The sequence below is a fragment of the Limulus polyphemus genome, unplaced genomic scaffold, assembly GCF_000517525.1.
Source record: "Limulus polyphemus unplaced genomic scaffold, Limulus_polyphemus-2.1.2 Scaffold320, whole genome shotgun sequence".
Taxonomy (NCBI): domain Eukaryota; kingdom Metazoa; phylum Arthropoda; class Merostomata; order Xiphosura; family Limulidae; genus Limulus; species Limulus polyphemus.
Genome location: NW_013665930.1, coordinates 376,415 through 395,296, shown reverse-complemented (window position 1 = coordinate 395,296; position 18,882 = coordinate 376,415). Strand labels below are relative to the sequence as shown.

At 34.4% G+C, this 18,882-nt stretch overlaps 1 protein-coding gene across 2 annotated transcripts in view; it reads right to left on the bottom strand.

The window, feature by feature from the left end:
- Nucleotides 1-10,086, bottom strand: part of LOC106457351 (poly(rC)-binding protein 3-like) — a 198,798-nt gene extending 188,712 nt beyond the window's left edge. For both annotated transcript variants that reach the window (XR_001290698.2, XM_013916755.2), the window contains exon 1: nt 9,953-10,086. The gene's annotated coding sequence lies outside the window, so the exon portion shown is untranslated. The remainder of the gene's footprint in view (nt 1-9,952) is intronic.
- Nucleotides 10,087-18,882: the final 8,796 nt, after the last annotated feature.

Genomic DNA, 18,882 nt, shown 5'->3' with positions numbered 1-18,882 from the left:
TATAACATGCGTCAAACATATTGTTGGTGTGAACATATGTGTCCTGTTAGTTCAGTCATATAACATGTGTCAAATATATTGTTGGTGTGAACATATGTGTCCTGTTAGTTCAGTCATCAAACTCTCTTGTTCGTTCTTTTTTAATCACTTTTATAATTTTCCAGTTTTTATATTCTAAATGTTCATGAATACGGACAAAAGTGTTGATTGTTTTTTTTTTTTACGTAATATTGTGAGCTACATTTTCAGTGTTTTAAGTTAGATGGCGAGAAGGCACATGATGTTAAAGCAAGCCTAGAAAACCTAGAAACTTGTAAATTTGACGTCAAGAAAACCTGATACATTTAAGAAGTATCGAAAGACGCGAGCAGATTACACGAGAATCGGTGAAGCACCGAGTCCTTGTTGTTTTTTTCAGTTAGCAGTGTATCCATTAATAATTAGTTTTTAGCTGCTAGTGCCAGTCAATGAGTGAAGTATTTGGATACATGTTGTTTATCACGTTTATGTAGTTACTTGATCAATCGGCCACGAAACTGTAGAAGGACAGGACGAGGTCTTTTTTTTCACCTAATAATTTAAAGGAACCCACCCACCGAAAAAACAACGTTACAACAATTAATGTCAAAACTAGGGTTATTTTGATAAAAATAAAATAGAACTTTGAAAATATTTCAAGTTTAACTTCAACTTCAAGATAAAGAAGAAAGAGACAAAAAAGTTAAACGAAAATCAAGAAATTTACAGAAAATTAAAAGAAGGTCAAGAGGTCAGAGACGAAAATTTAAATACGTATATAAGGAAGCTTGTTTGTTTTTTGAATTTCGCGCAAAGCTACACGAGGGCTATCTGCGCTAGCCGTCCCTAATTTAGCAGTGTAAGACTAGAGGGAAGGCAGGTAGTCATCACCACCCACCGCCAACTCTTGGGCTACTCTTTTACCAACGAATAGTGGGATTGACCGTCACATTATAACGCCCCCACGGCTGAATGGGCGAGCATGTTTGGTGTGACGGGGATTCGAACCCGCGACCCTCAGATTGCGAGTCGAGTGCCGTAACAACCTGGCTATGCCGGGCATATAAGGAAGCGATGTGATATTCAAAGAAAAACAAAGATAAACGTGCCTGAGGACAAGATCGATGAAGCTACTTGAGATGTATAGAGGAGTTACAATAACAGAATTGAAATTGTACAAAAAGACATCAACGAGATAGAAAAGAACATTAATGATAAAATAAGTCATCCGGAAAACAAATTATTGAATGCAAGGATTAAACCAGCCACATCTTTTTCTGCAGCGACTCAAAAATATTAACTTGAAACACCATCTACTACAAAATATGGAATAGAACTTATCTGGTCTGCTCCTACTATCATTACTGCTGTGCCATCTGTTGCTACAGGACCTTCCTGGACTACACAAACCATGACATTACCAAATCGAGTATGAGAGTTAAGTTGGCCAATTCAACAACGGTCAGTCATGTAACCAATGGCCTATAATGAGATGGTATCATAGGAGCCATCCAAGGCTAAGTTTGAAATAATTTCCAGAGTAAACGGGAGGAACAGTGAACAAGCCTTCTGCCCAATTAAAAAGACCGGCTTTAACTACATGAAATAACTTTTCAGCTGAGAGACATATCCAATGTAGTTGCCATATCCAATTGGTTTGGAGTGACATATCAAAAGGAAATATCCAGAGCAAAGTTTCATATCAAGGAAAGAAGAGACCTAAGCTGAAATTGCAAAAGATTTGGAAAGGCTTGTCCAATTATCTTACCTTGACGCTCCTTGTGAAATGATGGATTCACTGGCACGTGACCAATTTATAAATACCATAACAGACGAAGATATGAGAAGTAAGCTGAAGCAAAGTAGGTGTATATCTTTAACGGAAGCTTTGCGGTTTGTGATGAGGCTATAAAATCTATTGACGTTGCAGATAAACAACTAAAGATACAATCTCGAAGTTATGGGATCGTTAGGTTAAGTAGTATTGAAACATCAACTTCTGCTGACAATAGTCTAAAAGAACTAAAGAAATTAGTTAGACAATTAGTAACACAAAATTGAGAAAGTAAACTGCAGGACAATAAGGGTTTGAAGTGTAACTTCAAAGGACATATTGCAATGGGATGTAGATTAAAGCCTGTAAAGAATAAAGACTCTTCCTACAGGTGGTGTTATAATTGTGGGAAATTACAGCAGAGAATATAAGGAATCAACAGCTGTTAATAAGCCAAGGAAACAATACCCTGAGAACGTGCCTTTGAGGCCAACCAAATCAAATGATCAACAATGAGCTAAACAGATACCAAAAATACAGAAAACTAGCTGGATTTATGGGGCAAAGTTCAGCTGGGAATACTTCATCTATTTTGAAAGAGAAGTTTATTATTTGATGAAAATCATCCAGGAGTTCATGGGTTTATTAATGGAATACCTTGCAGCATGTTGGTCAACATTGGTTTTTTCAGCTACCACTTTTTAACTCAATTTGGTAATGAATGATGGAACTTGCTTCCAGAGATGAAGAAAGAAAAGAGGTTAATGCAAAGTGCAGGTGGACATAAATTTCCAGCAAAAGGGATGTTGGAAGTTACCCTAACTGTAGGAGACTTCTCCATACCTCGTAAGGAGTGCACTTTGCATTTTGGGAACCGACCTCAATTGAAAGCATGGATGCAAGGTTAGACAAGTTTCAAGTAATTTGTTAATATATAACCAGGAAATCCCTAGTTTCTAAATGCCAATTACTACATTGGAGGTTAGTCTTCCAGTGACAACAAGGAGGGTGGTTATGTACCAACAAAAAGTAAATTACTCATATCAGGAGTTATTAACAATAAATTTCCATTTAGCGATCGGGGCATAGTGGAACCAAACACCCAAGCATGTCCTGAAGAATTGGTGGTTGGAAGAGCTCTTGTGAATGTAAAGAATAACAATATCAAACATGACCTTGACCAAGAAAGACTTAAATCAGCTTGATAAATCAAAAGTTGTTATGATGCTAATGCTGATAAACATGGACTTCATTGAGGTGACATGGTATGGCTGAACAGTTCTTCACACAAGAAACGACACATTTCAAAGTTAAATAGATATTCTGATGGACCATACATCATACTGAAAAGAATCAATGATGAGGACCAATAAATCCAGAATGATGAATAATCCAAATCAAATGTCCTCTACCATGATTGTCTTTGGAAGCAAGTCAGTGAGAGAATGGTCAAATGGGTAACTCTAGGGAATTTGTCCGCGAAAACTCAACCTGCTTAGAAGCCCATAGATTCTGTCAAGGCCGATTCCACAGGATCGTCAAAGATGAAGCCACCAATGGATTCATTCGATCACTCCTCCAATGACAAAATATCCGGTACCAACAAGGGACAAGAAACTATCCCACTGTATACCTCGAAAAAAATACCACTAAAAACACTTAGTGAATGGACAGTTGTGTTATTTCTTATGTTTGTATTAAGACTGTTGAAGGGACTTCACGATTCCGGAAGGGAGCAGTGTTGTAAACTATATTTTCAATGTTTTAATTTAGATGTTAGCTAGAGAGCGAATGACATTAAAGCAGGCCTAGAATACCTACAAATTCTAAACGTGATGTCTAGAAAATTCGGGGAGTATCGAGATACAAGAATGAATTATAAATATGAAAATAAGTGAAGCACTGAATCAATTTCTTTGCTTACAGCTAGCAGTCAGTGGAAAAGCATTGGAATTCGTGTTATTTAATGCGTATATTCAAGTTACTTGATCAATCAGCCATAAAATTGTACAAGTTCACTTTTACGTTAATCGTGGTACAATAAGCTGGTATTTCCGTTTGAACGTCAGTTGTAAAATCTAGGTCTGCAAGTTACAACAGTGTAAAAGAAAAGGAAGATTGTAGAAACGTTAAGGAAGAATAAATTAATTCGTCATCGTTGCATGAATTGGACTTGGCCTTATTTGCACTTAATAATTTAATTAAAAGAACCAGCCAAACGAAAGAACAATATTACAACAGTATTAACTGTTTTCAGTACAAGTTTCTACGTCGTTTTATAAACATATCTCTAAATAATTATTTAAAACATTTCATACGAACATAAGAGATCGTTTATGGAAATGAAAAACGTATCTGACCCACAGCTTTTCTTATTACTCATCAGGTTAAGGTGTGTTAACCCCTGTTCTTGAATGAATTCAATTCAAGGTGGTAAAGTGTATTATTAAGCCCATCTGACGAGTAGAATTTATTGGCTACACGAGTCACTTTCAATGAACTGTGCTTCATATAAAAGTTTACTTATGATATACTATTGAGGTGATCAATTCTTTTTCTCGTTTCTTATACTAACAGTTGAACGACACATTGAACACAAGAAAAAGAAAATAACAGGTTCAAAAACAGAGAAGTCGATATAAAGTTTTTTGTTGTTTTTTCAGATAAATATACACTCTTTGGTTATTTTATGCCTATCAGAATCTGCTAGGTTATCATAAAATTTTCTTGGCTTAGAACCAAAACAAATCCAATTACCCAAGTGGAAGTTTCCAGTATGGAAAGGATTTGTTTTACAACTGAAAACCTTCTTTACTAAAGCAACTTAACTTTTATATGACTTTCGCTCGAGATAATGTAAAAATGGTCTATATTCACACTAAAAGCTCGTTAAAAAAATCAAACTTTCAAGAACCTGTTTACTACCCGAACTACAACAAATCGCACTAAAAACCTTTCCAACCGATTCCATCATTTCAGTGTTGTTCCTACAGACGAAGCTCGAGTGCTACTCCAACACTATAGGTAGTTTTGTATCAATGAAATTAATCAAAACCCAACACAGTAATTAAAAATGTCATTCTTTAAGTTGTATTATGCAATTACAAAATAAACTGTTTAATATAAGAATAAACAATCAAAAATACTGGTATTATTATTTTCGTTTGGTTTGTTTAGAATTTCGTGCAGAGTTACACGAGGGCTATTTGCGTTGGGTTGTTTTGAATTTTGCGCAAAGCTACACGAGGGCTATCAGCGCTAGCCGTCCCTAATTTAGCAGTGAAAGACTAGAGGGAAGGCAGGTAGTCATCACCACCCATCGCCTACTCTTGGGCTACTCTTTTACCAACGAATAGTGGGATTGACCATAATGTTATAACGCCCCTACGGCTTAAAGGGCAAGCATGTTCGGTGTGACAGATTGCAAGTCGAAGTATTATTATTATCATAATCAGTAATCAACGTTATATACAATTCTATATTCTAGAGATATCAATACTGTCCCCATGAATCGAGATATTCTTCCAATACAGTGGACTGTCAGAGAAAAGTATACCTTTTGACCCTCATCCCATCAACCGGGGACAGTGTTTCTATTTTGTTGTTTTTCTCTCTCTTTTCACACAACCCCCTTCTTCAGGTTTATGGAATATTTGTATCCTGCACCTTTTAAATCTTAAATCATATCGAAGCAAGAGTTTTTAGTATTGCAAAATAATATTCTAAAACAAATACCAGATGTGTGTGTGTACACATATACATACCCTTCTTATCATTAAAACTAAGTTAGTTTTCAACATACCTTTGTGATAAGTGGTGCGACTTTTAAATTAAAACATTGTACAACTGTAAAATTTTATGTTCCCGCTGCCCACAGAATTTTTGTTCTAGCACAAAGCTACACAATGAGCTACATACTCTCTGTTCACCACGGGGAATCGGGCCCTGGGTTTTAGCGTTGTAAGTCCGTAAAGCTACAGCTGACACACTGAAGGACAGAAAACTTTCTACAGCTAATAATGCGCGTGGAAGTTTTTCTTTTCTTTTGGTACTTTATCACAATATATTATGTTATTAAAAAATCAATAACCTAAATGAAAATATCCTTATTTTTACTTACAATTTATACTAAATATCGAGGAATTCTATATGGCACTTAAATATTAAAACACTGAAAAAAAGATAAGTTACCAACTGGTTTAGGAGATGAGATAAATAACTTCCTTACCAGTGTGTATGTGTGTGTGGGGGGGGGGGCGAAATTTTAAATCTCTGAAATTATGGTGAAAAAATACTATTTTTTTAGCTAGTCCACCTCTCGGAAAGACTAATCATCACGTCTAATTATCTATGATAACCTACTGCTACATTTGCTACTGCTGCGAACAAGGAATTCGATACAAGAAAGCTGAGTACCCATTATTTTTATACGATAATGATTTTCTCTGAGCCACCGAACACTGCATTGCCTGCCTGAAAAACAGGTTTGGAAACATGCATCTTATTACAAGCGTTTTGCAACAAACCCCAGAAGAGTTCTATTCAACGGTTGTCCTAGCAACAGCTCTGATCTTATAAATTAATAAGCGGAATAGCGTGCAGAAACCTAATCAACCGACATTGATTGGAAGAGACATTAATCATCTGTTTATTCATTTGTCTCTGTGTGTGAAAAAAAAACAATTTTTATAAGTAGAAACTAATGTTTTTCTTTAGAGTTACGAGAAAATACAGGTAAACTAATTATTAAATATAGTCAAAATAAAAAAATACTACAACGAAATTAAACGTACATACAATACTATCACAAGTTTATAAATGCTGCACATTAGCTTCACAATGAATTTTTTTCGATAGAAATAAAATGGCTGTGCTAGAAGAGCTTAAGTATTCTGTTTTTGAGGGTTCTAGGACAGGGTCTGGCTGGACTTTGCTCAAAGATTTCATAAGCCACGTTTCATGTCACGTGACGTGAAGATAGTACAGAACAATTTTGCTTTGTTTTCTTGTCCTTATGCAATGGTCTATGAAGTCTGATATGTGCTTCAGATACCGATTATGCATGCACAAGTAAAGAATAAATTCCCTGTTTTTTTTTTAATGAAATAATACTGTCTAACGTGCGTAATTTACAATTTATAACAATAACCTGCACTTTTGCTTTCAATTTACTAGTAGTGTCATTACAGTCCTAAATGAATAAAGACAAACTGTATAGATGTGCACGAATGTTTACTGCAACGTTAAATATTTTCCCTTTTAGTTCCCTAATTATGCATTATAATTATTTCCCACAAACTTTTCGACAGAGACCTCTAACGGCCAACTCAGGACTCCATTTATGTCTGTCTTGAGTTCCACCATGCAATATGCAAATCTACGTTAAGTTCAATATTTTCTATTAATCATATACTACACGTGTGTGTATTTTGGTAGGCTTTCCTAGATCATAATTAGATCAAGTAAACAAAACATTAAAATAACTGTTGTACAACAATAATAATTTTTAATTTCTGTGTGCATTTCCAATTTCTATCAATACATAAAATAAAAGCTCTTACTCAAATATTTGAAGAACTCAACATAATATTTTTAATAAGCTTTTTAAGTGCGCTGAAAGATGGAATAAAAATTAATTATTCATGTTTAAAAACCTGTGTGGTAAACCGTGATTTACGGTTTAAAAATATCTTTCCATGTACAGCTTCACAAATTCTACATGGAAAGTACAAAACAGTTTTTTTTTTCTCTAACTGCTAACAATATTGGTTCTTTTATTTACTTATCATGAAAATACAATTTAATGGTGTGGTTTGAAAATAACGAAATTTCACTTAAACTTCAAATAGAAATGTGTATTACATATAAACACTTATAACAGGAGAGCCTTTTATATGAAAAACGAAATTACACATCATCTGAAACGAATTTTTATACAAAACAAAAATTGCGTATAAGAATACAGTAATTATAAGTAAATAGCTAAAACCAAATATAATACAAATAAGAAACAGGAAACATAGGTGTCTGTGCTTCTTTGTCACTCGTTATTATATTGTTGTAAACTATACTTTTGTTTTTAGATGTTTGCTAGAGGGCCCATGGCAGTAAGATCAAGTAAGTTAAAAAATGTAACCCTAGAATACTTAAGATGTTAATGAATATTACTATTAGTGATCAAAAGACTTTACGAAATATCCAGAACAAGGTTACTTTATAAATGAGAATCAATGAAGCAGAGAGTCAGTTTTTAAATGTAAGAGTGCCAGTCAATCATGTAAATAATTCAGTGTTAGTTATCACGTATCTTCAGTTACGTACGTTAGACGTCGTAACGGTAGCAAGTAAATTCCAGTTAAAAGTGAAAAATTATTTGTGAAATTAAGCCTACAAGTACAACTACAGACAAGTGTTCATATTAGTAATAGTAGCCTATACTATAGCAAACGTTAAGAAAGAAATAAAGAAATTTGTTACAGTAACGTGGACTGGACTTGGCCTTATGTTTACTAATTTAAAATAACCCTTCCAATGAAGATACAACACTCAACAGTTTGCTATATACGCATAACAAATTTGTAATGGTTTCTCATTCAGCTTGTTCCAAGAACACTGGAAGATACTATCTCTAGGACTGTTCTCTGGCTAACAGCACAAGATAATATTAATAGTGACGAGTCTTTCATCTTTTAATATATTTTAGAAGACATTTTAATAAGTTGCTTGTGAAGGTAGGGGGCCCTTATTATTAGGCAGACAAACGGCTTTCGTCTTTATACTATCTCATTTAGAAAGCAACAAATGTGCATCAAGACTTGCAGTACTTCTTACCCAATCTTTTCTTTTCGGCTCTTTTGTTTTTGTAATAAACAGATGTTTCAATTTAAAGACCTGAACTGGATAAAATATTGAATTATTGTGTTACCAGCTATTTTACTAATTTATGTAAATTAATAATCATCGTCGAGATAATGTGTAGAAAATCATTCTATGTAATCTTCGGGCATTGAAAGTAATTAAAATCATTAAGCACGAACACGTAGTTCAACTGATCTTCACACTTTAAGTACTTTCTTTCATTTAGTACTCTTACAGTTAACCAAATTATCGATAAGACATCAGTGTCGAACAACGTGACCAAAAATTCGACTATTCTCAACGATTAAATGACCTTTTGTAACAACTTATCATTATTGAAGGCATATTACCATAATTAATATTAACTCGAAATCAGCTTATTCATAAAACTTATAATTTATATCAACATCAAGCTAATATTTTTGTATTTGTTACACACCATCATGGTTCACGCAATAATATTGGAGGCATGAGTAAAAAAAAAAGTTTAAATAATTTGACTACGTTGTTCTTGACGAAGGTGGACATTTTTTTTTTTACCGAATACAACTTCCTGTAAAGAAATCGTAGCTTAAAAATATTGTTATTTACGTTAAACAATACCGTAGCAAATTTAAGATTTATGTTCTTGTAAACAATTACTACAACTACAAGTAATATGTTAATCATGTTTAAAATATTTAAATACGCTAAATACATAGTCATATTAAAATATTATTTCTTCTGTGGAGAACATGTGGATATATTGTATTCACTGTAAAAAAAATATGTTCTAAATCAAGAAAGTCTGATCTACCTAAAATATTTGAGTTGTTGAAATACGTGTACATCGTATTTGTTTGTTACATCCGCCATTTATTTAATAGATGCGAGTAGCTCGTTTGAACCAGTGGCGCCCGAGGCCGTCCCAAGCCACCGCATGCAGTGGTTGCCTCGCGCGACTCAACAAAGTAAACCGATAATTATGCAGGGAATGCACAACAATCTAAATATTACCAATGTATATCAAAACACACAGGAATTTACACAAATTACAAAAGCGAGTTACTAGCAATAATTAGAATGAAAGGTTACATTTTCACATTAATATTAGAATACCAAAATAAAAAGCAACAAAGTTTTCTAATTTAGTATCAACTACAGCTGTGGCTGGGAACGTAGTTCGCGTGAGGAATTGCAGAGTGAATCACATTGTGAAAGCGGAGAAAGGAACGTGGCACACAGCAATGGCGACAGGACAAAGCATTAACAACAGAAAATTGGGAACAAAACACAGAACAGCTCAAGGAGTTAGGGACATACCTTGGCAATGACCGAGAGGGCTGTTTGGGATATTGGCAGGTACCAGGGTAGGTCTTTAGGATCTAGTGGGACAAGAACGGGATTTCAAATAAGGAAAAGGACAGTGCTCGTCAGCTGCGTGATTCTTCCCTGCAGTGGTCTAATCACTATTCGTCCACTATATAACATAGTTCCAAAGATAATGGATATTTATATCTCACTTTAATCAAATTTTTAAATAAATTTAAAATATATTTAACTACATGCTTTTATCTAAGTGTTCACTGGAAAATTAGGACAGACAACACTATTATTTTATAGCTTATATAATGATTATGTATTATTCCGCAGTAGGGACCATCACAATATTTGAAATAAATTGTTAAGTTTTCAGTAAAAATAAATCTGAAAGTAATATGTTTTGTAAAAACACACAGAAATGAAGTATTTGTATTAAAATTATTATGTAATTTCATGTTGTTTTATTTTTAATAAATTGTGTAATAATTGAAAAAACATAGATTTTAAAAGTATTTCCGTGGTCAAGTTCTTATGGCCTTTTAGACAAAATGATAGATAAAAAAAGGAAAAAAGTCCTATGTAAGAACCTCCTTATAGAATAATTTATACTTTATTTTGAAACATATATACCATACCACAAAAGTAGGATTTTCTCTCCATAAAAAAAAAAATGTTGAACAATAAGAAAATGCTTTAATTTAATTTATATTTATATATAGAATCATCTATGTACTGATTATAAAATAGTGTTCAGTAATCCAACAATAAAGACTACGCATTTTTAGCACAAAGATGCTTTTATCTTAATAGGATTATTAGTTTACATTGAAGGAAGAAGAGCGAGAGGCAAGCATAGATTCACTTGGCTCGATGACATTTAGAGTTTAGACGAGAAGGTTGGATTAGAAAAATTGGTGTAGGCAGAGAATAAACAGGAGCCGTAGCAGTTAATCGTATAATTTGGGAGGACACCGTGATTGATTAATTGATCAGTTCGCAATTACAACTATGACGTAAATGATTGGATGGTCCTTATAGACCCGTCATGCAAAAGTGCGGCCTCTAGCGAAAATAATTGTAAATAGCCATGGGAAAAATACAGCTGGAAGAAATGTACTTTATTTACGAAAATGTAATAATGTTAAAATGTCTTATGGTAAAATTCAAATTGCCTTTTAAATAAGGATGATTTACTTCAGTTGAAAAATGCTAAATTTTTTTATAGTTAATAAGAAACAACAATTTCTTTTTCTTTTGTAAACGTCGTGGAATATTAACATTTCCGAACACAGTAAAGACAATGTTTTTCATGTACGGAAAACAAGAAACTAAAAGATAAGACATTTTTTAGATAACTAATATCGAAACAGGTGCCTTCTAGAGCTTTTTAAATCACATGATGAGATGATGTCGCCCTTATCAACCAATTAAGTAAGAAAAAAAAGATATCTGTTACTGACGCAATGCTGAAGGCCAGTTTAACCAACAGTGGCGCCATTATATGTAAGAAATGTTGTTCACAAGACGTCTGTGTGATTCCGTAAAGTCGTAAAACTATCTAAAATAGGCTTACAGTAATTAAATCATGTTAAATATTTCTACGTTTGGCAGATTTATAATAGGACGGTTTCTAAAGTAAACTAAGTGAATAGTTATGTGTTAAAAGTCAGAATATTGTTTTTAATAACAAGCTAGAATAAAATTTTGGTATTTTCACTGCGGTTTTCAAAAGCGGCGATCCCATAATGCAAAACATTAAACTAATAAGTCTTGCAATCTGTTTGTTTTTTATTTAAAAACAAACAAAAACATATATCAATACTAAAACCATTTATGAGATAAAAAGAAATACCATCTCATGCACGTACGCAGGGGAGTTTCCAGGGGGTTAGGCCGAACTATATATTTTTGTGATGTAAAACAATTCTGTTATAGCGCAGCTGCTTATGGTATTTAACATTTTCTACATGCCCTACATTCTTCTGATGAAGCATTAGCATATTTTGGTTTGAAATAGTCGCATGCAATGGCATCTGTTGACACTTTTTAATTGGAACACCGAAGCCGTATTGCTACTGTTAAGTATTGTAGGCGTATTATTTACAGTAGATTTCTGGGGGGCATGCCCCAGACCCCCGTAGCATTAACATGCTTTCCGTGCTGATTGTGCTTCGTACAATATGTGTTAGCTTTTGATCTCACAAATTAGAACCCTCTTTAAACATTCCGTGTACAGGCCTACATCGGAATTAAGTTTAAATACTGTTACGACAGCGGAGGTCACATGACACTTGTAACACGTCATGTGCTTCTAGAACGTTCGGGAAGTCTCGAGCTTTAACTAGATATGCGGTAGTCTTGTATATATAAGCCGCCAAGAAATGACGGCAACAATGTGTAATTGAACTGCGGACAGAGAGAGAGAGCACGTGAGACGTTCGTTGTAAATTATAGCGAGACTGTGGAAATTAAGTGTATTGCAAAGTTGTATTTAGAAAGAATAAACAAGTTTTATTTAAGAAAGGACTTGTATCGCTAAAGTTTCTTCGGAAAGAAATTATACGGAAAATTAACTAACAAACGGAGGCGTAACAATACTAATATTATAAGACTGAAATTGGTAAGGCTTATATAAGATTATCACAAACACAAAGCATACTTTGGGATATATATATATTTTTTATAATAAAATGGGCCAAATACCGCCCAGTTATTAGCATGCCAACTGTGAATGTGAGGCTCCGTGGTTCGCGTCCCGTTAACGCCAAAAATCGCGTTCCGCTTCTTGGAGCCGTGGGTACACAATAAAAGCGACAATCAAATTCCACTAATCGGTCTGACAAGAATAGCCCAAGAGATTGCGGTGAGTGGTGTTAACTAGCTGTATTCCTTTTAGTCTATCACTTCAAAATGAGGGACGGCTAGCACAGACAGCCTTCGAACCACTTGCGCAAAATTCCAGAAGCAAACAAATAAAAATAAAGGAACTGGTTAAACATCATTATTCTTTCTAACGCTTGGTCATTATATACTGTCACAAAATCTAGTGGTGAGCGCTATTTCATGTTAGCATCAAATTTTATCAGAATTTTACGATGTTCTGTCTTGGTAACCTCGTTCTAAGCTCGCGATTTTAAGATACAACAGTAACAGTTGCTATTCATTTCACGCCGATGAACGAACAACAAGTTTAGTTTCAACTGAATATTCCATTTCACAGAACTTTTGTAGTATACGTAATAACGTATTTTGACTCATGTTTACTCCCTACAACTTTTTCTGTAAATTGCAACTCTATTAATTTTTGTTATTGTTTTACAGTCAAAAAGTCACATTTTTTTCTCGTGATTATAAGATAAATAACTGTTGTTTTGTAGGTAAAAATATATTTTTTACTTGTTTCTGAGACGTGGAGTTGCGAATGAAGGGATTTAAAACATAAAACACTAAAATGATGCATGGCGCTTAGGGGGTTAGTAAAATTAAATCGTTTACTGTATGTATGTGTGTGTGCATCCAATGCGTCTTATAGCATGTGACATGCTAAGGAGAGTGACTGCAACTTATATACGATAACGTTTATGAAAAATAATGAAATATAAAGTTGCTAACTTTCACATTCGATCACACGAAAACTTAAATCTAAATGACCCTTCCATTACGGGCTGGGTGCAATCCACCCAACCCGTAACCAGGAAAGCATCTATGAGAGTAATTGTACTATAATATTTGAAAATGTACACAAAAGTCCTTACAAAATTTTGCAGATTATTTGTCGTATTATTTGATATGTTCACTGGTGAGTTGGGATACAAAAATTGCAAGCTGCATTCAAGGAAAAAGCATTCCCTTTTACTTTTAGTTGTTCTGTTGTGATGTTGATGAATATCATCACTCTCATTTAATGAATAAGTGATTTTATATGAACAACCAAATCATATTTTTGTCAAAAAGGTACACGTATCTACTTTTAATTTGCCTTTAGTGAGAGCCTCATCTACTTAAAAGTTGTCAACCTTTTCTTTAGCTTCGGCGTGGACATGTAGGTTAGTTCGAAAACTAGTTTTGTCAAAAGATTAAAAAACAAAAAACCTTAGGTTTCCTTTAGAGGTTTGAAAATAGATTTGCAACAAATTTTCTAGAGGTTCTTGTTGCTTGACAGAGAAACGTAGTTTGCACTATTAAAAATTTCAAGTTTATTAAATTCAGTAAAAATCTGCAAGGTCTAAATGTTGTGAAATGAGTAGCGCCCCCCCCCCCTACCCGAGGCTCGACAATAAGTCTAAAGGCTTATAACGCTAAAAACCTGGTTTTTTATACACGCGGTGGGCAGAGCACAGATGACCCATTGTGTATCTTTGTAATTAACAATTAATAAACAAACAGAAAGGAGTAAAATCCTGTAAACATCGGAAAATTGGATTTTAGTGCAAAACTTAGGGATTGAAAATAGGCCTGTTTTAAACTGTTCATTTCTTGAGTAAACATAAAAGCAATTAGCACATTTTATATCTGTAACTAAAAAAATCTGGTAACTAAGGGATTATATAATGCATGATATACCCACATATCATACATGTACAACATTTCATAGGCTTATACTGCTAATACAAATAAAAAAAATACCGACATACCCCGGAGGGGGCCGAGGGTATTGCAATCGGGTACGTGTGTGTGTCTGTGTTTCCGCGTGCGTACCTCGAAAACTGAACGACCGATGTTCACGAACATTGTACACAAGATGGGGAGTAAGTATGGGATAATCCTCTCGAAATGTGATCCGGATTCGAATTCTGGATCACTTTGAAACATTTTTATAATGGGAGATAGGGTATTTTCGCGGTTTTGGGTTAATAACTCTGTAAAGCGTGATCGGATTTGTACCAAATTTCACTGGCATATTAAGGTTGAGACTCCTCATCACACTACAAAATTGATCCGGATCATTGATCATTCTGGATCTGAGAAGGATTTTCTGAGTTTTAGAGGGTGAAATTTAACGTTATCCAATATAAACACTAGAAACGGAGCGGCTGGGCGAGCGTATGCAATCTCTTTGATTGCTCGTGTTTAATATGAATTAAACTGGTCAGTATAGTTAAATCTAAATATACTTTGAAACAATAATAGTTCCATCAGTAATCATATTAAAAGATATAAGTGACATTTTTGAAAAGAAATGCGGATCATGGTCTAAATATGAACTTATCGTTGCCTTTCGATGATTTTCCACAATTTATATGGATCTTTCATGTGATATTCCCCAAACTATTTTGGATCTTTCGTGTGATATGATATAACGGAACATGTCTTGCCTGGCGGGCTTAGAACATTATTTCATGTAGGAAAGTAAAAATACAGAGCGTTTTTTTTTTCAACAAAAAAGTCGTGTAGCTTCAGGATATATCCAATATGTGCAGTATAAGATATGATATCAACCATTGTAAATCCTAAGGTATCTCGAGAAGAAGATAACCAGATGGTAGCGCATTCAATCAGACTGTGGGAGTCATTTTCATTTGACTAAGACCGAATCTGTTTTAGATTTTCTTTTCTGTTATAACACTAGCGCCGATTAGATTAGTCTTTGAAACGGCAAAGCACGAGAGAAAACATTTAACCCGTAAGGATGAGTGTTTCCTATCTGATGGCTTCGAATATGCTTTAACTAATAGCTTAGCTTATCAAACATCGTGTTTTTTTTCATCTTCAGGAGCATCTACAGTTGAGTAAATCCTCTCACACACCTTGACGACTCACATAAAAATGTTATACAGCACATTACGTGGGAACCTGAAGGTCGCGTAAGTGTTTCAACTGGTTGTGTCAGTTATTAATAGCAAATATTTCTTTCTTGTCTCTAAAGGAAAGATATTACTATGATTTGAAGTATTACCTTCGATCTACAGCCCATTGCACTTGGCACTTACAATTACAAAGTGCTTGAATGTCCAAGGTTCGTCTCTGACAGTTAAAACTGACAGTAAAACACTGTCTCTGATCGTTATTCAACAAACCACTACTTTTCTGTTCTCCCTCTAAATAACAGTCATAACATTCTGAGGCACCCTCTCATAACATTCTTGAACCTCCGTATCCTACATAAAAGGTTATCTATTAAAATGTGCATCTCATAATAATACATTCTCTTCACCTTCAATTTAAAAATAACAGTATAACTTCCAAATTGTCATTAGCTCAAGAGTGTGAATAACATGTGATATTTATAATTTGCTCACATGTAAAAAAGCAAGTAAGGTTGTTAAGAATTACTTGTAACCTTGTCACTCATTCCTTTGCCAACAGGTCGGATTAATTTTTCCAAAATTTACAGTACAGTAGATGACTTGATCGTAATAAGTAATAACAGACTACAAGAGAAGAAGGCCAATGAAGACAGATTAACAATGATTGAATAGTGTAAAAGATCACAACATTTTGCACACACAACATTTATAAAGAGAACGAAGATAAAAGCAAGTATAGCATGGATCAGAATGGTGGAAATAAAGTATAGTTAGACGCTCTAGACGAGTAAAAGATTTCCCAGTCAGACGATTTCTCAGATTTACAGTAAGGTTAGTTAAATAAAAGCTGACTTATAAATTTATACTTGCGAGAATAGCATCCGCTAGGCGTTTATTTACTGTTGCAATTTACTTTAGTGCAACTTATTTAATGACTAATTCTAAATAACTAACTGTCGTGTTTGAGGCAACTATTACTGCCTATGCATGATTTTTCCAAAGCCTTGTTTTAGCTTTCAACTAACCTAAGATACAATCGTCACACTGTACTAAATATATTAACACCAAGATAGACGACTACGAAAAGCAGATTAGGCAACGCTATCGATTTTTCTACACTCTCAATAATAATATCGTGAGGAATGGAGGGGAATTTAGAGGGGGTTGCAGGACTAGCTGCGAGATGCTGCTATAGCACATCGATCTGGCTAGCTCGCGCAGGATAAGCTGCACTAGAGGTAGAGGTGACCAAGTCCACGTGCAATGACGTGATGAATGCGACAGGTAACACGCAATGTTTCCTATTCATCTTGCCTTGAAAAGCTCTAGTTTTGAACACGTTTTCGTTATTCGCTTTGGTTCTATTATCATAGCTATTACAGTACAGTAGTCGTGAAATATAAATATGTAAAAAACGAAACTGTACAAACTGCCGAATGAAAATTAAAACGAAAAATCAAAGCACACAAAATAGAGGTAAATATAAAACAACTTAAGAAACTCTAATAAACTGAAAAAAAATGTGAGTACATGTTTTTATTATTATTAAACAGAAAGCTGCACAATGGGCTATCTGTACGGTACCCATCGCAAGGATCGGAACCCATATTTTTCGTTTAACTCCTAAAGCTTACCGCTGAGCCAAGGTGGGAAAATTAAGAAAGAAAAATTGATTTCAAAACAGTCAATCGAAACTTTAAAAGTGCAAGAACAAAAGTGAAATCACGAACAAAAGAAATAACACTAACACAAATGAAAATATTCAACAGGCCAGAATGCCACAATATTTTTAGAACTGTAAAAATTAGTAAACTGAAGTAAGATTTGGTTGTTTGTTTTTGAATTTCGCGCAAAGTTACACGAGGGTTATCTGCGCTAGCCGTGTAAGACTAGAAGGACTAGTCATCACCACCCACCGCCAACTCTTGGGATACTATTTTACCAACGAATAGTTGGATTGACCAGTTGAAAGGGCGAGCATATTTGGTGGGACGGGGATTCGAACCAGCGACCCTCAGATTGCGAGTCGAGCGCCCTAACCACCTGGCCATGCCTGGCCTCTGATGTAAATAAATAATGAAACACGATTATTAAATAAAAAATAGGGATAGCTTGCATGGGCTTGTATTTTTCTTTTAAACTAATTTGTTTGTTTCGGATATTCGCAATGCTACACAAGGGTATTTGCACTATCTATTCCTTGTTTTGAACTGTTATAATAGAGGGGAAACAGCTAGTGAACAACATTCACCGCCGATTCTTAGGAGATGTAATAGTGGGAGTTAATTGTTACCGTCACTGTTATAGCATACCTACAGCCCAAAGTACGGATCGCGTTTTTGAGGCATCAAAATACAAATCAAGAACCCTCGAATTCCCAATCCGGGTACGCAAGCTACTTCAACCACGCCTGGTCTATCCTAGCTGTACTGATTTTTGATAAAGTTGCTATAATGTTTCCTAACAAATGTCATATAATTAAAAGTAGTCTGGTTGTTCAATAATATAGTGCGATGATATTCTTTTGTCATCTTTATCAATTAATACTCTCAAACTTAAAAGGCCCATGACTTTGAATAAGGTACTTAGTTGAACAAATATGAAACCTCGTTCTCGTGCTATAGTTTTGCACGAGTATCAAAAATTAAACCTATAATGAATTATATCACAGTTCTACCAGTTTTAATGAATTATCACAGTTCTTAGAGTTAATCTTCTATGAGTTACAGCACAGCTTTACCTGAGTATCAGAAATTAATCCTCTATGAGTTATGTTACAGTTCTACCTGAGTATAAGAAAGTCAACCTTTTATGAGTTATGTCATAGTTGTATCTGAGTACAAGAAAGTTAATATTTTATGAGTTATGTTAGAGTTCTACGTGAGTATCAAAAATTGAACCTTTAATAAATTACATCATAGTTCTACCACTTTTAATGAACTACTAGACCACCCGTGAACCCGTTGGATCACCCACTATTCAGAGGTTATGAAGAATTCAAACTAATTTCAATATTGCACCGAAATGAAGGTTTATTTTGAGATAATTTAATTAAATATTTCAATCCATTCGTGTTATTCATAGTTCAAGAAAAGATATTTGGTTGTTGATTGGGAGTAAAAGGAAAGACCATTTCATTTTTCAAAAAAGTGAAGTCAGGGTTTTCAGCTATTGTGATGAATT